A 13,846-nucleotide genomic window follows, 5' to 3' on the forward strand; every position below is an offset into this window, starting at 1 on the left:
CGGAACTCGGGTGAAGAAGTTCTCTGTTACCTTATGTATTAGGCACAGGCGTGGTTTTGTCCTTAGATACAGATAATAACTATAGTCTTATTCTGTATAGTGATGATGTGCTTATATTTGATCTCTATTACCTATTGAATCAAAGCAAAACTTTTTAACTCTCCCTCAAACTACTAGCAATCGAGCGTATCAATAACTTATTCACGATTCGAATCTGTGACTTTAATATAAATCACACCGAGATAATTTTACTGTTTCTCCAGCACCCCTTCAAATCAATAAAGCTCCTCCTAAAACATATTAAGACTTTTTCAACATGTAAGGGGCAGCCCGGTGCACTAAAACTCCCGCTATGCGCAGGATCCGGAGAAGGGCCCGACCACAAGGGTCTATTGTACGCAGTCTTATCTTGTCTTTCTGCTAGAGGCTGTTTCCAAGCCTTACCTCGCATTAATCAATTTATGTACCTGAAGCTTCTGGGGTATAATCGCAGGCGGAAGAAGGCCTCGCAAGTAATGAACATCTTTTTCCTTCTCCGTGAATGCGAGCCCTTTATTGTAACGTGGATCCTTCAATAAGTTGTAACCACTATTTTTACCATGAATAAATATTAGTAAATATAACATTTTACAGCCAAATTTGATGATGAAAAAAAAGAAGACAGAACTCCTAAAATGATTAGAAAACTACTTCTTCACAAACTTGCAACTCTTAATAATTCATGAATATGATCTCCCTGCTCAATGATCAGAAGTAATTAGTTGGTCAATAATATTTCTTAAAGATACCACTAACAAACTTTACTTAAGTGTAATTATCAATATTTAAGTTAATCATTTAGATGGTCAAATGAAAAAAAAAGTTAACTTATATACAATTTGTAATTTTTGTTATATAGAAAATTAAACTTTGATTACCCTTATATATAAACCAACAAGGTGGAGGACTAACCCATCTTTACAAAGTTGTACCAAAGCATTAAAAAATTATACTACATGTACCATTGAGCCCTATTCATTGGTAAATAAACACGCGTGCTATACGTGTCCTTCTATATTCTCCGATTTTCAATTATTTTGTTTTAATTCTTTCCTCAATTTTTTATCTTTTCTGTCATCTTCTACTTTTCTATGTTTCATCCTCCCAATTCTCACTCTTGGAGGAGACTTAGAAATGGAGGTATTACATTTCAGAGAGGGAGACCAAATGGATAGAAAATTAGGAAAAAGTGATTCGAGTTCCGAGCTGGTACATCAATTTGGTGATGAAATTTCACATTTAACTATCGAAATTGGAGGTAGTTTTTAATTCTAATAGTAAATTTATGGGGTTTTCCTTCCAATTTTTGGGTTTAATTAATTTTTTCTGAGATATTTATTTCTTATTTATTAAAGTTAAAATTGCATTTTATTTTTTATATGTTTTTGAGTTGGGAATTGAAAAGAGTTAACAGGAACCCCCATCACCATGAAATGAGTGCAACAAGAAAGAAAGAATATGAAGTAAAGCTCACTAGAAATCTTGTGAGCTTTTGGTGCTCTTCCTTTAACTGATTTTACACATACGTGTACTTATTCACTATTTGGTCTCAATTTCTTAGGTATAGATTGTATTACAAAGAATTCAATGAGAATACAAAAAGGATCTGTGAGCAAACTTCTCAAAGGTTAGTACTATATACGGCCGATAGTCATTTTTAGCAATTTTTCTCCCCTTTATTTCTCTGCAATTGTGTCCCGTTGATAGGTTTATGAGAAACTTGCCAATATTTTTTTTTGTGATTCATTATTTTCTATCTTTTACATATTCTCAGCTTATTTAACTAATTTTTGATCGATTGAAATCTATTTCGTGACTTTGCATTCTTAATTTAGTCAAGTTGTATTGAGTTAATATGCATTTCTCAATATTAATGTTTTAACATCGAGATGCAACACAAATATTGAGAATCTAGAGCACATTATAAATATTGGTCCTGGTTGTGAAAGAAAAAGTAAGAAAAGGAACAACCAGGCGAAGTGATGTAGACTTTTATCTGTACATTAATTAGGTATCGATCAGTATCGAACATCTATTGCAATATTTTTTTGGCTGGATTTTTGTATGATTATGAGGAAGCAATAGCATATTGCATCGTCGTAGCTGCTCATGGTTATTTTGGTCGATTGATCTTCCCTTTCATTACTTCTTTCACAATGAGAGAACTGTGTCTACATTAGTCGAAGTGATGGTTAATGTTCTTTAAATAAAGCTCCGTTGAATCCACTTATCAACTATCCTTTAAATGACCACCTTCTAGATGAAACTTCTATATTTTTGGCAAGTAGCAATATTTGAAGAAGTTGATGATCTGAGATATGTTGACTACAGGTACGACACAGTGATATCCATAGTCTTTCAGATCGTTGGATATGATTAAACTACGAAAAATGAAGGTACAAATTACGTGATTCTTACTTCTTATTAGCATGTTTACCCACTCACTCAATAAAGATTAATGTCAGAGGAGTACGTAGTTATGAGTAGCATAAACTTAGTCTTCAAATTTATTTCTATAATCAAGTAAAATCAAAATACGCACTGATAAAATGAAGCAAGGATAGTAGCATAAACTTTTATATTCAAATTTGTTTTTACTGTCAAGTAAAAAGCAAAATATCCTATTCATTTCAATTTTAAGTGAATTTCAGTTGGAGTTTTATAGTATGACATGTGTTGTGCATATCATGTTTTGTGTAATAAATAGTATTTTATATGTAATTTGATGATAACTGTAAAATAGGTTCACATCCTTTTCTTTCTCATTTGTGTGTGGAGATTTTAGCATGTGGTACGTATTCTTTCTACATATTATTTTTAATGAATTGATACTTCTATAGGTTGCTACCAGTTTCAGTTAACTTAGGTTATACGGAATGAGGTTAAATTCTAGCCAGAATTTAAAAACACCATTTTACATTATTGCGTCAATTACTACTGATTTTTAAAATGTAAAATTATTGTATATTCTACGAGCTAAGTAGAGACTCATTTGGACTCGATCAAGTACATGATCTATTGTACTAGACAACAAATTAGTTGGTGCGAGCTATCAGTGCACCTTAATTTTGAATATTGTTTTTATTGATTCACATATTTCTTTACTTACTCTTTCTCCTATTCACATACTTCTTTACATACTTCTTTCTACTCTATAACTAGGGATGACAATGGAGTGGGGATGGAGCGGGTTTAAATCATATACGGGACGGATTAGAATAATACTTTAGAAATTTTATGCGGATGGTTGCGGATTACAGAATTCCTAAATTTAAATTACACCATCTCTTTTGAGCTAAATGCAAGTTTTCTTATTTCTTTGTTTTAGATTCTTCAAGTTAGCATGTTTCATTTTTCTTATGAGATTTTCTTATAAATTATTTTGCTCATTTACCATAAGTTATTCCAAATTTTTTTATGAAGATTTACTGTAAGCTATTCTAAGATTTAATAAGCTATTAGAATAATTTGTTGAAAAATTTCATTTGAATTAACTAGAAAGATATTCATTTGGATCAACTGGAAAAAAATTAATTTGGATTTAATAGGCACGTCTTTGTCTTATTTAATAAAAATAACAATAAATAATGTGGGTCGGGTCCATGCTATGCAGAGAGGGACGGATTGAAATCTTTGCATGTTTGCCCCGCCCTCCGCCGCCATCCCTATGTATATTTTCTTATTGACATCGGACGCGGGACGACATTATAAGAAGCATAAGTTATTGTTACATCTCCCACGCCTACAATAACCACGTTGGGCCGGGCTAAGCACGGGCCTAAGTCTATCTAGTATTCCTAGAAAGAAACAAGAAGTTGATTTCACCCTATCATGTTGACGACAAGCGCTGTAAAGGGCAAATCGATAAATCGCACAAAATCGATAAATAGAACCAAATCGGAAAAAAAACTCGATTAGTGGTTTGGTTTGACTTGGTTTGGTGTTTGGAAAAAAAATTCGACCATTATATGGTTGGTTTGGTTTGAAAAAAAATCCGACCATTATATAGTTGGTTTGGTTTTAACTAAAAAAAGTTAAACCGAACCCAAACTGACCCGATTATAGATATACTACTTTTAAATTATGTTATACATAAAAATATTTATTAAAATGTAATTTATAAATATTTTAAAAAAATATTTCATAATTTTTGTTTTCTTTCTTACATTTAGATTTGGACTTGAGAAGCTTATCTAAATAATATAAAAAAAATCCATCTTATAAAGTTATATTATAAAGTTAAAATTTCAAATAGTGTTCTGCCTTCATCTTATATGTTGATATTTTGTACTAGAACTCTTTTTAAGAAGCACTGCTCTCTGCTTTTTATTAGAAACCCGAGAAATCCAAAAAAACCCGAAAAACTCGAAAAAACTCGAAAAATCCGAGAAAAATTGATATCGAAAAAATTGACTTTTATTAGCTTGGTTTGGTTTATTGATTTAATAATCCGACACAAATAATTTGGTTTGGTTTGTAAAAAATCCGAATCAACTCGGTCCATGTACACCCCTATTGATGCCAAAGCCATACGCACTTCTAGATACTTTTAAGTAGCTGATTATTGTTATTTGCAATATTTTTTATTATTTAAATTTTTATCTTATTTATTTTAATTCAATTTTTTTGTCTTGTCTTGATTTTTATATAAAAAAAATAAAAGATATTTTCTTTGATTAGGATTTTTTTCAAATATTATTTAAATATTTTAAATTGTTAACTAATATTATATTAACTTATTACTATTTTTTATGTAGAAATTTTTTATAAAAATATAAAAAAATATTTAGACTCAACATTAGTTAGTATGACTAACTTGTATTCTGAATTAAGTGAAATAAATTGTGAAACAAATTGAAATAGAGAAAGTATTTCAAACAAACCAATTCACCAATATCTCAATAGTCAAAATTTAAAAATTTGACTTTTTAAAATTAAAATACCACATATAAATTGAAACAAATAAAAATATTATTATTTTCTTTTGCCACTTATACATAATAAAATTAGCATTATACTACACGTTTCAAAAGCAATAGAGAATTAATAAATAAATAAATAAATGTATACTTTCTACAGCAACACATTTGTACTACTGATGAATTCTTGATTTTTCCTTCAATTTGCCACATGTCATTTTATTGAAAGATGTGAATGATGATTGTACGCACAGGCAGAGCCACAGCGAAAAATTATACTATTTATATTATCATTAAATGTATTTGTAATGCCGTTAACTCAATCGCCTCTAAATGTATTTGTATTGCTACTAAATGCTTTTATTCAATAAATATTATCGCTAAACAAAAATCTATTGCAAATGTCTCTTCTTTTTCTCATCGATTCAACATTATATATAACTCTTAACTTGTTCTCTTTGGATACAACAGTCTAACTAAACATTTTTTAATTTCATAAAAGTTAAAAAAAAATCTAATTAAATCATTTTATATCTTACATAAGTAGAAAGCCTAATATTTAGGAGTTTAATATCAATTTAAACTTTACGTTATATAAATTTTGTTAAACAGATTTTTCACATCCTTTTTAAGAAAGTTAACAAAAATATGTAGGCTATTCTGGTTAGAGGAATACTGAAAATAAAAAATGAAAGCAACTAATATTTTTTTATGCCAAAAGTCAAAAGGATGCTAAGGAAATAGGTGAAATAATAGCATCCAAGTGATTTTCTGTTAAAAAAAATGTTAAAATTTAAAAGTCTAGATATTTATCTGTTCTATTTTATTTTTATTTATTATCTCTTTTTTGTTCTTTTGAGTTTTTCTTTTTTCTACACGTGTATTTGTATAAAATAATTTGTCTTCCTTATATCTGGGCCTTCGTATGTCTGTTGACGAAAATCACTTACTGATACCCAACTATTTGTGATCGGCCCAAGTTTCTCTTGTGTTCAAGTTAGGGTGTGTTCGATGCGGGAAAATGTTTTTCAATTTTTTAATGTTCGATTGCTAATATATTTTTTCTCTAAAAAACAAATCACTTAAAGACAAGGAGTATGGCTTTCTTCCCTGATGAAAGTAGGAAAAATAATTTCCACTAGTAACATTTCATATTAATTATGCCCTCTTCACCCTTTTAATATAACTTATCGTCACCCCTCAATAGCCCTCATCCTCACCACCCCTACCTCATCACTCCCACCTTTTAATGTATTTGTCTAAATTACATACAAATATTTTTTGGATAATATCTTTTACTTACTATCGCCTGAACACAAGAAAATAAGTTAAAAACTCTCATATTTTTCTAGATTCCAGAAAATATTTTCCATGAAAAACCTTGTCGAACATACTCTTAATAGGGCAATCATTTGTTTCATGTACTTTCTTCTTCTGACAAAACCAAAGCTCCTAGTGATGCAAGTTCGGCAAATATTCCGGCTTGATATCAAGGGCTTAGCGTGTTTCAAGAGAGTATGGAAACCAAGAGCCAATACAAGAAAATATGTTTTAGGGTCCTTTCGATCTAGTATGGCTTACATGTAATTAAAGAAATTTATGTCTTTTCTTATATTAATTCCATATAAATAATTGCCTTTTATTTCTTTATTTATGACTTCCCTTAAGGTCAAATAAACTAGAATGAAGGATCAAATCAAGCATTTACCTATAATAGAAAGAAGGAATTCCATTATCTGTATCTAAGTTGAAAGTATTGTTAAAATCCATTAACTAATCTGAAAATTAACTAGATCTAACTGAGCTACATTGAGAGAATTGCGGAGAACATGATTAGGGAAGAAGAATAAGTATTATTATTTCTCTAATTGAACCCACACTTAGGAGTATTTATACAATGTAACAATACAAGTTAGTTGTAGTGTAGTGCTAACAAACTACTCTTAATAGACTAACACCTACTTAACAAACTAACTCTAACAGAATGAGTTAGTTACAACTAATAGTAACCAACTGATGTGACAGCTAATTTCCAGTCGTATTAATCCAAACTTCAGCTGCATTTAATACTCTCTTCTCAAGCTAGGATGAAAGATATCAAGAACTCCTAGCTTGGAAAGAAGGAACTGATGCTGTGTTATCCCCAATCCCTTCGTAAGCAAGTCGGCTAGTTGGGATTTGGTCCCAATATACTCTAGCTTGATCAGACCATCCTTGATCTTTTCCCTCACAAAATGACAATCTATCTCAATGTACTTAGTTATTTCATGAAAAATTGGATTGGAAGCAATTTGCATAGCTGATTTGTTGTCATACAAAGTATAACTGGTGTAGTAATAGTCATTTTGATATCTTTGAGTAATCCAACTAGCCAAATGATCTCTGCCACTACTATTGCCATGCTTTGATACTCAGCCTCTGCTGAGCTCCTACTCACTATATGTTATTTCTTTGACTTCTATGAAATCAGCGACTCACCAAGTTGAATGATATAACCTGTAACTGATCTTCATATGTTGGGGCAAGCTGCCCAATCTGAATCACAAAAAGCTATCAGAGTTGTAACTGGACCCTTCTTTAGTAAAACACCTTGACCTGGTGCTTTCTTCAAATATCTATGAACTTGGGGAGGGGTGATTAGAAAGGACATGGCGCAGTTACAGCTAATTGAGGATATGACCTTAGATAGGAGGGTGTGGAGGGCCCATATTAGGGTAGAAGGCTAATACAAAGTCTCGTTATTCTGCCTTATTAGTAGACCCATTAACGCACTATAAATTTTTTGTGCTATGATTTCTGTTATTAGTTATTACTCTTTGTACTTTCAATATTCTATTCTATCTGTGTTACTTACGTTATTTGTTTTTCTCATATTGCTTTGTACTTTCTGTCGTATCTGACTTCTTCTATGCTTTTATTGAGCTGAGGTGTAACACCCCTTAAAATGTTTCCCTAAGATTCGGACCCTTCTCGTAGACGAGTAGGGTCGAACTCGAGTATTGTGAAGTATATGCATGAGTTACGATGAGTCTCTGAGAAATTGAGAAGTGTTAGGGGTGATGTGGGGTCACCAAGGACCCCTAGGACCAAGCTAAGTCCAAAAGATTCGTTGTGGCTAAATTTTAGGAGGAGTTCATATAAGGGGTCGACTTCTAACGACCCTATCTTTTGAAAGACGACAATTTGGGTGGCCCACGACTATTAACTTAAAGGTCATCGAGTCTTCTTTTCAACGCCACCAAGAATGTAATTTTTGGAGTTCGGAGTCAAAAGATATGACGATCCTAAGACGAACTAGTACGGCAGGAATTTAAGGCCTAGGTCGTGACTGCTGGGATACTGGGCTTGGTGCCACAGTGGCGCGACGCGCCACTATCGCGCTAGGAACATGCCTCAGTAGTTTTGTCCCTGGCGCGGCGTGCCACTACGAGATGTGCAGGGTTTTTCAAGCCTATTTTCTAGAAAACAGAAAATATGGCCTTGGCACTGTAAGGGCGCGACGCGCCACTATCGTGCCAAGAACATGCTTTAGTAGTTATGTCCTTGGCGCAGTGCGCCACTAATAGATGTGCAGGTTTTAGGCCTAATTGACCTGGCGCTGCAATGGTGCGACGCGCCAATATCGCACTAGGAGCGTTTTAGCCTATTTTTCAGAATTTTTGAGAAGGGGCAATTTGGGAATTTGTCCCAAACTATATATACACAGCCTTGGGACATTTTTGGGACCATTTTCAGTCCCACTCTCCCCCTCTTAAAAAGCCCTAGAAATCCCTCTCTTCTTCTTCTTCTTCTTCTTCTTCTTCTTCTTCTTCTTCTTCTTCTTCTTCTTCTCCATTTTCAACAAAGATTTGTTCCAAGAGCTTCAAGACTTCAAGTCTCCATTGAAGACCCAACTTCAAGGATTCTTCAAGAATCTATTCTAAGGTATGTAAGGCTACTCAAAACATGGGTTGAGTCCACCCATGTGCCCTACACTCTCACGAAGTTGAATGTTCATAAAAATGGAGTTTCTTAATAGGCTTATGCCCAAATGAGTCTTGCCATCTATTAATTTGTTTCTTGTTGTGTTGATGTCGTTGAGTCAAGAAATTTCAAAAAAGGGAACCTTCATGTTAGTATGAGTTGGTGAAGATGAGTTATTAAACATGATTTATTGATGTTATTAACTATATGGACTATGACAAAAATGCTAATTTCCTTAAATATGTTATTATCTTGAATTGTTGGTTTAAAACCTTGGAGTTGTAATGAGTTCCAAAGATGTGTTGAATGAATAGAGGAACGATTGGATAGATTTGTATGTTGTTATATATGCATATTTAATCTACTCTTGAAAAATATAATTGGGATCGATCGGATTGTATGATTGAAAGAGGTATGATTGTGATAGAGTTGATGAGTTGACAAGGTTGAAATAAGACTTGTTGATATGATTTGATTGAGTTGATTGGATGGAGTTTTATGAGCATTGAGTCTTGGGAGGAGTATCGAGCACCGAATTGGGCAAGAGTACAGTCCATACTCGAACCCAATAACTATGTCGCCAAACATAGGAGGGGATTGAACCGTTAAAGTCGGATGCTTCCCCAAAATTATTGTCTTGACATTATAGGACTTGGTTGGATTGGATCCATGATTGGTTGATTCGTTCATACTCTGACAAGGTATGAACGGATGCGACAACAACATCGGTTTGTTATACTTTCACTGGCTCATAAGTGATGGTTGTCAGATAAGAGAAACTCCCACATAGGTCTTGGTAGTACTCCGAGTCAGATTTGAGTTGATTTGTATATGATTTGGTCCCGTCTAAGCTATATTCTTGTTTAGACTTAGGACGTTTGTTGGGTTGTATTTCTTTCTGAGTTGAAGTTCCCGAGTTGATTTGGTTCCTTCTGATGTTGTTTCATTCAGCCATTTTACATACTCGTACATTTCATGTACTGACGCCAATTGACCTGCATCGTTTTATGATGCAGAGACAGGTACCAGAAATCATCAACCGGCGCACCGTTGAAGATCTACACACTTTTAATTACTTGGTGAGTCCTCCTAGTTTCCGAAAGATGTTGAGCTCCCTGTATAGCTTTTGTGTTGTTTCCTTTATTTTGATTATTAGTAGTAATGGGCTTGTCATTGACACCTCCTAGACTGTGATAGAGGCTTCATAGACTAGAGTGTGGAGAGGTTGGACTATTATTTTGAGGAGTCTTATTATATTTGTTTCATTGAGTTGATAGTGTTTGGCCTTCGCCCCCCATAATATGAATAGTGTGTTTATGATTGAATCCTCCATTGAGTGAATGTGATTGAATGATAGTGTGACTGAATCAGGTGGTTCGCTTGAAGGCCAGAAATGGCTTTCGAGTGCCGCTCACGTCTAGGGTACCCTATCGGGGCTTGGCAAACATGGTATCAGAGCCTAGAGTTCAAGTGTCCTAGGGAGTCTATGAAGCCGTGTCTAGTAGAGTCTTGCTTATGGGTGTGTTGTGCACTACACTTATAATCAGGAGGCTATGAGACATTAGGAATTGTTTCACTTCTTTCATACTCTGATGAGATGTGGAAAATTCTGAAAGCTATGCATGCTACGAAAATTGAGGCGGTTGAGTTGGTGTCTTGTCAACTCAAAGATGTGGTAAACATTTGGTATAACCAATGGGAACAAGGTAGAGGTGAGGATGCTGAACCTCTACATGGGATGAATTTGAGGGAGCCTTTCTTGACCACTTCTTTCCCTGAGAATTGAGGGAAGCGAAAGTGGAGGAGTTTGTGAATTTGATACAAGAAGGTATGACTGTTAAGGAGTACGGCTTGAAGTTCATCCAGCTATTCAGGTATGCTCCAGAGATGATCCCAGATATGAGGTCGAAAATGAGAAAGTTTGTCTCCAGATTAGGAAGACATGTGAAGAAGGAGTGCAAAATGGTGTTGTTAATCTCCGATATGGATATTTCAAGATTAATGGTGTACGCTCAACAGGTGGAGAATGAGAAGAGAAAAGATAAAGAGGAGCATCTGAGCAAAAAGGCAAAATTAGTGGGCCATGAGAATGAACAGAGGCAAAACAAGGGCAACAGGTCCTTCTTCCAGAAGAGGCCTCCCAATTATGCCTCATCTACCACCAGTGCACCTATGCCGCAGAATATGTATGATCGGCAGGGAATGAGTCGCCAGAATCTCAGATCCCAAGGCTCTCAATCCCAGGCTAGCGTGGTTCAAGGTTCACAAGGGAAGCCACCATGCGGCAAGTGCGGTAAGCTCCACTTGGGGGAGTGCTGGTTGTTATAAGTGTGGCCAAATAGACCATTTTCAGAGAGAGTGTCCAGCATGGGGAGACATAGCTCGATTCTCTACCACCGCACCGCCAGCTAGGGGTAATCAGAGGGGCACTACTTTAGGTACAAGTGGAGTTATAAACCGCCTATATGCCATGGGTAGTCATCAAGATCAGGAGAACTCTCCAAATATCATGACGGATATGATTTGAGTCTCTTTTCTTGACTGTTATATTTTGATGGATCCGGGTGCCACGCTATCTTTTGTGACTCCTTACATGGCTAGTAAATTCAATAAAATTCTTGAATGTCTTCTTGAGTCTTTTAGTGTAGCTACTCCTTTCGGTGATTCTGTCTTAGATGAGAGAGTCTATAGGGATTGCACTGTGTCAATTCATCATAGGGATACCTTGGCCGTCTTAGTCGAGTTGGACATGGTTTATTTTGATGTGATCTTTGGCATGGATTGGCTTTACATCTGTTATGCCTCTATTGATTGTAGGACCCGGATTGTTAAGTTCAAATTCCTGAACAAGACTATCATAGAGTGGAAGAAGAGTCCTATTGTGCTTAAGGGTAAGTTTATTTCCTACCTTAGGGCCAGGAACCTAATCTCAAAAGGATGTATCTATCACATTATCCGAGTGAAAGATGACAATGTTGAGTCCCCACCCCTCGAGTCAGTTCCAGTTGTCAACGAGTTTTTAGACGTCTTTCCTGAAGATCTGCCTGGAGTCCCTCCTGATAGGGAGATCGACTTTGGGATTGATATTCTTCCCGATACCCAGCGTATCTTAATCCCTCCCTATAGAATGGCTCCGGCTGAGTTGAAGGAGTTGAAGGAGCAGTTGAAGGACTTATTAAATAAGGGGTTCATTAGGCCGAGTATCTCACCATGGGGTGCTCCTGTCCTATTTGTACAGAAGAAAGATGGGTCCCTTAGAATATGTATTGATTACAGGCAGCTAAACAAGGTCACCATAAAGAACAAATACTCTCTCCCAAGAATAGATGATTTATTTGATCAACTTCAGGGTGCCACTTGCTTCTCAAAGATAGACCTATGATCTGGCTACCATCAGTTGAAGGTAAGGGAGTGTGATATTCCAAAGACAGCGTTTCAGACCCGTTATGGCCACTTTGAATTCTTGGTCATGTCCTTTGGGTTGACTAATGCCCCCGCAGGTTTTATGGATCTCATGAATCGAGTGTTTAAACCATATCTTGATATGTTTGTAATTGTATTCATAGATGATATCTTGGTCTACTCCAAGAATGAGGAGGAGCACGCCCATCATCTTAGAGTCATCTTACAAACCTTGAAAGACCAAGTATTATATGCAAAGTTTTCCAAGTATGATTTTTGGCTTACATCAGTGGCTTTCCTAGGCCACATTGTATATGGAGATGGTATTCAGGTTGATACTCAGAAAATTGAGGCAGTGAAGAATTGGCCCAGACCCACATCCCCGACAGAGATAAGAAGCTTCTTGGGTTTGGCCAGCTACTATCCAAGGTTTGTAGAGGGATTCTCATCCATATCATCACCATTGACTAAGCTGACCCAAAAGAAGGCTAAGTTCCAATGGTCCGATGCTTGTGAGGAGAGTTTCTAGAAATTGAAGACCAAGCTAACCAGTGCTCCTGTCTTGACCTTGCCCGATGGAACAGAGGGATTTGTGATCTACTGTGATGCATCTAGAATTGGTTTGGGTTGTGTGTTGATGCAGAAGGGGAAGGTGATAGCCTATGCTTTAAGAAAGCTTAAGATTCATGAGAGGAATTACCCAACTCATGACCTTGAGCTGGCAGCTGTGGTGTTTGCGCTTAAAATTTGGCGCCACTACTTGTATAGAGTGTATGTTGATATATTCACCGATCACAAGAGCTTATAATACGTCTTCAGCCAGAAGGAACTCAACCTGAGGCAAAGGAGATGGCTCGAGCTACTCAAGGACTATAATATGAGCATCATCTACCATCCAGGTAAAGATAATGTTGTTGCTGATGCTCTTAGCAGGTCGTCTATGGGTAGCACTGCCCATGTGGAGGAGGAGAGGAGAGAATTGACGAAGGAGGTGCATAGATTTGCCCGATTGGGAGTTCGTCTGGAAGAGAACAATGAAGGCGGAGTTACTATTTAGGATGGGTCTACATCCTCACTTATGGTAGAGGTAAAGGAGAAACGAGACTAAGATCCTGTCCTTCTCCAATTGAAGGGAGTTGTTCACAACCAAGAGGTAATGGTTTTTACCAAAGGGGGAGATGGTGTGTTGAGGTACCAAAATAGATTGTGTGTACCTAATGTCGATGATTTTCGAGAGAGGATTATGGACAAAGCGCATAGTTTTAGATACTCTATTCATTCGGGCTCTACAAAAATGTACCATGGCTTGAGAGAAATCAATTGGTGGAGTGGGATGAAGAGAGATATTGCAGAGTTTGTTTCCAAGTGCCCGAATTGCCAACAAGTGAAAGTTGAGCACCAAAGGCCATGTGGTTTAGCTCAAAACATAGAAATTCCGGAATGGAAGTGGGAGATGATCAACATGGACTTTATTATGGGTTTGCCGAGGTCCCAAAAACAACATGATTCAATTTGGATGATTG

General features: G+C 35.8%; 1 long non-coding RNA gene across 1 annotated transcript; it reads left to right on the forward strand.

The window, feature by feature from the left end:
- Window positions 1-1,127: 1,127 nt before the first annotated feature.
- Window positions 1,128-3,297, forward strand: LOC129871464 (uncharacterized). Its single transcript, XR_008762258.1, has 4 exons — window positions 1,128-1,297; window positions 1,601-1,666; window positions 2,371-2,435; window positions 3,202-3,297. It is a non-coding gene; the product is annotated as an uncharacterized LOC129871464 (long non-coding RNA).
- Window positions 3,298-13,846: the final 10,549 nt, after the last annotated feature.

This window comes from Solanum dulcamara, chromosome 10 (assembly GCF_947179165.1).
Source record: "Solanum dulcamara chromosome 10, daSolDulc1.2, whole genome shotgun sequence".
Classification (NCBI taxonomy): domain Eukaryota; kingdom Viridiplantae; phylum Streptophyta; class Magnoliopsida; order Solanales; family Solanaceae; genus Solanum; species Solanum dulcamara.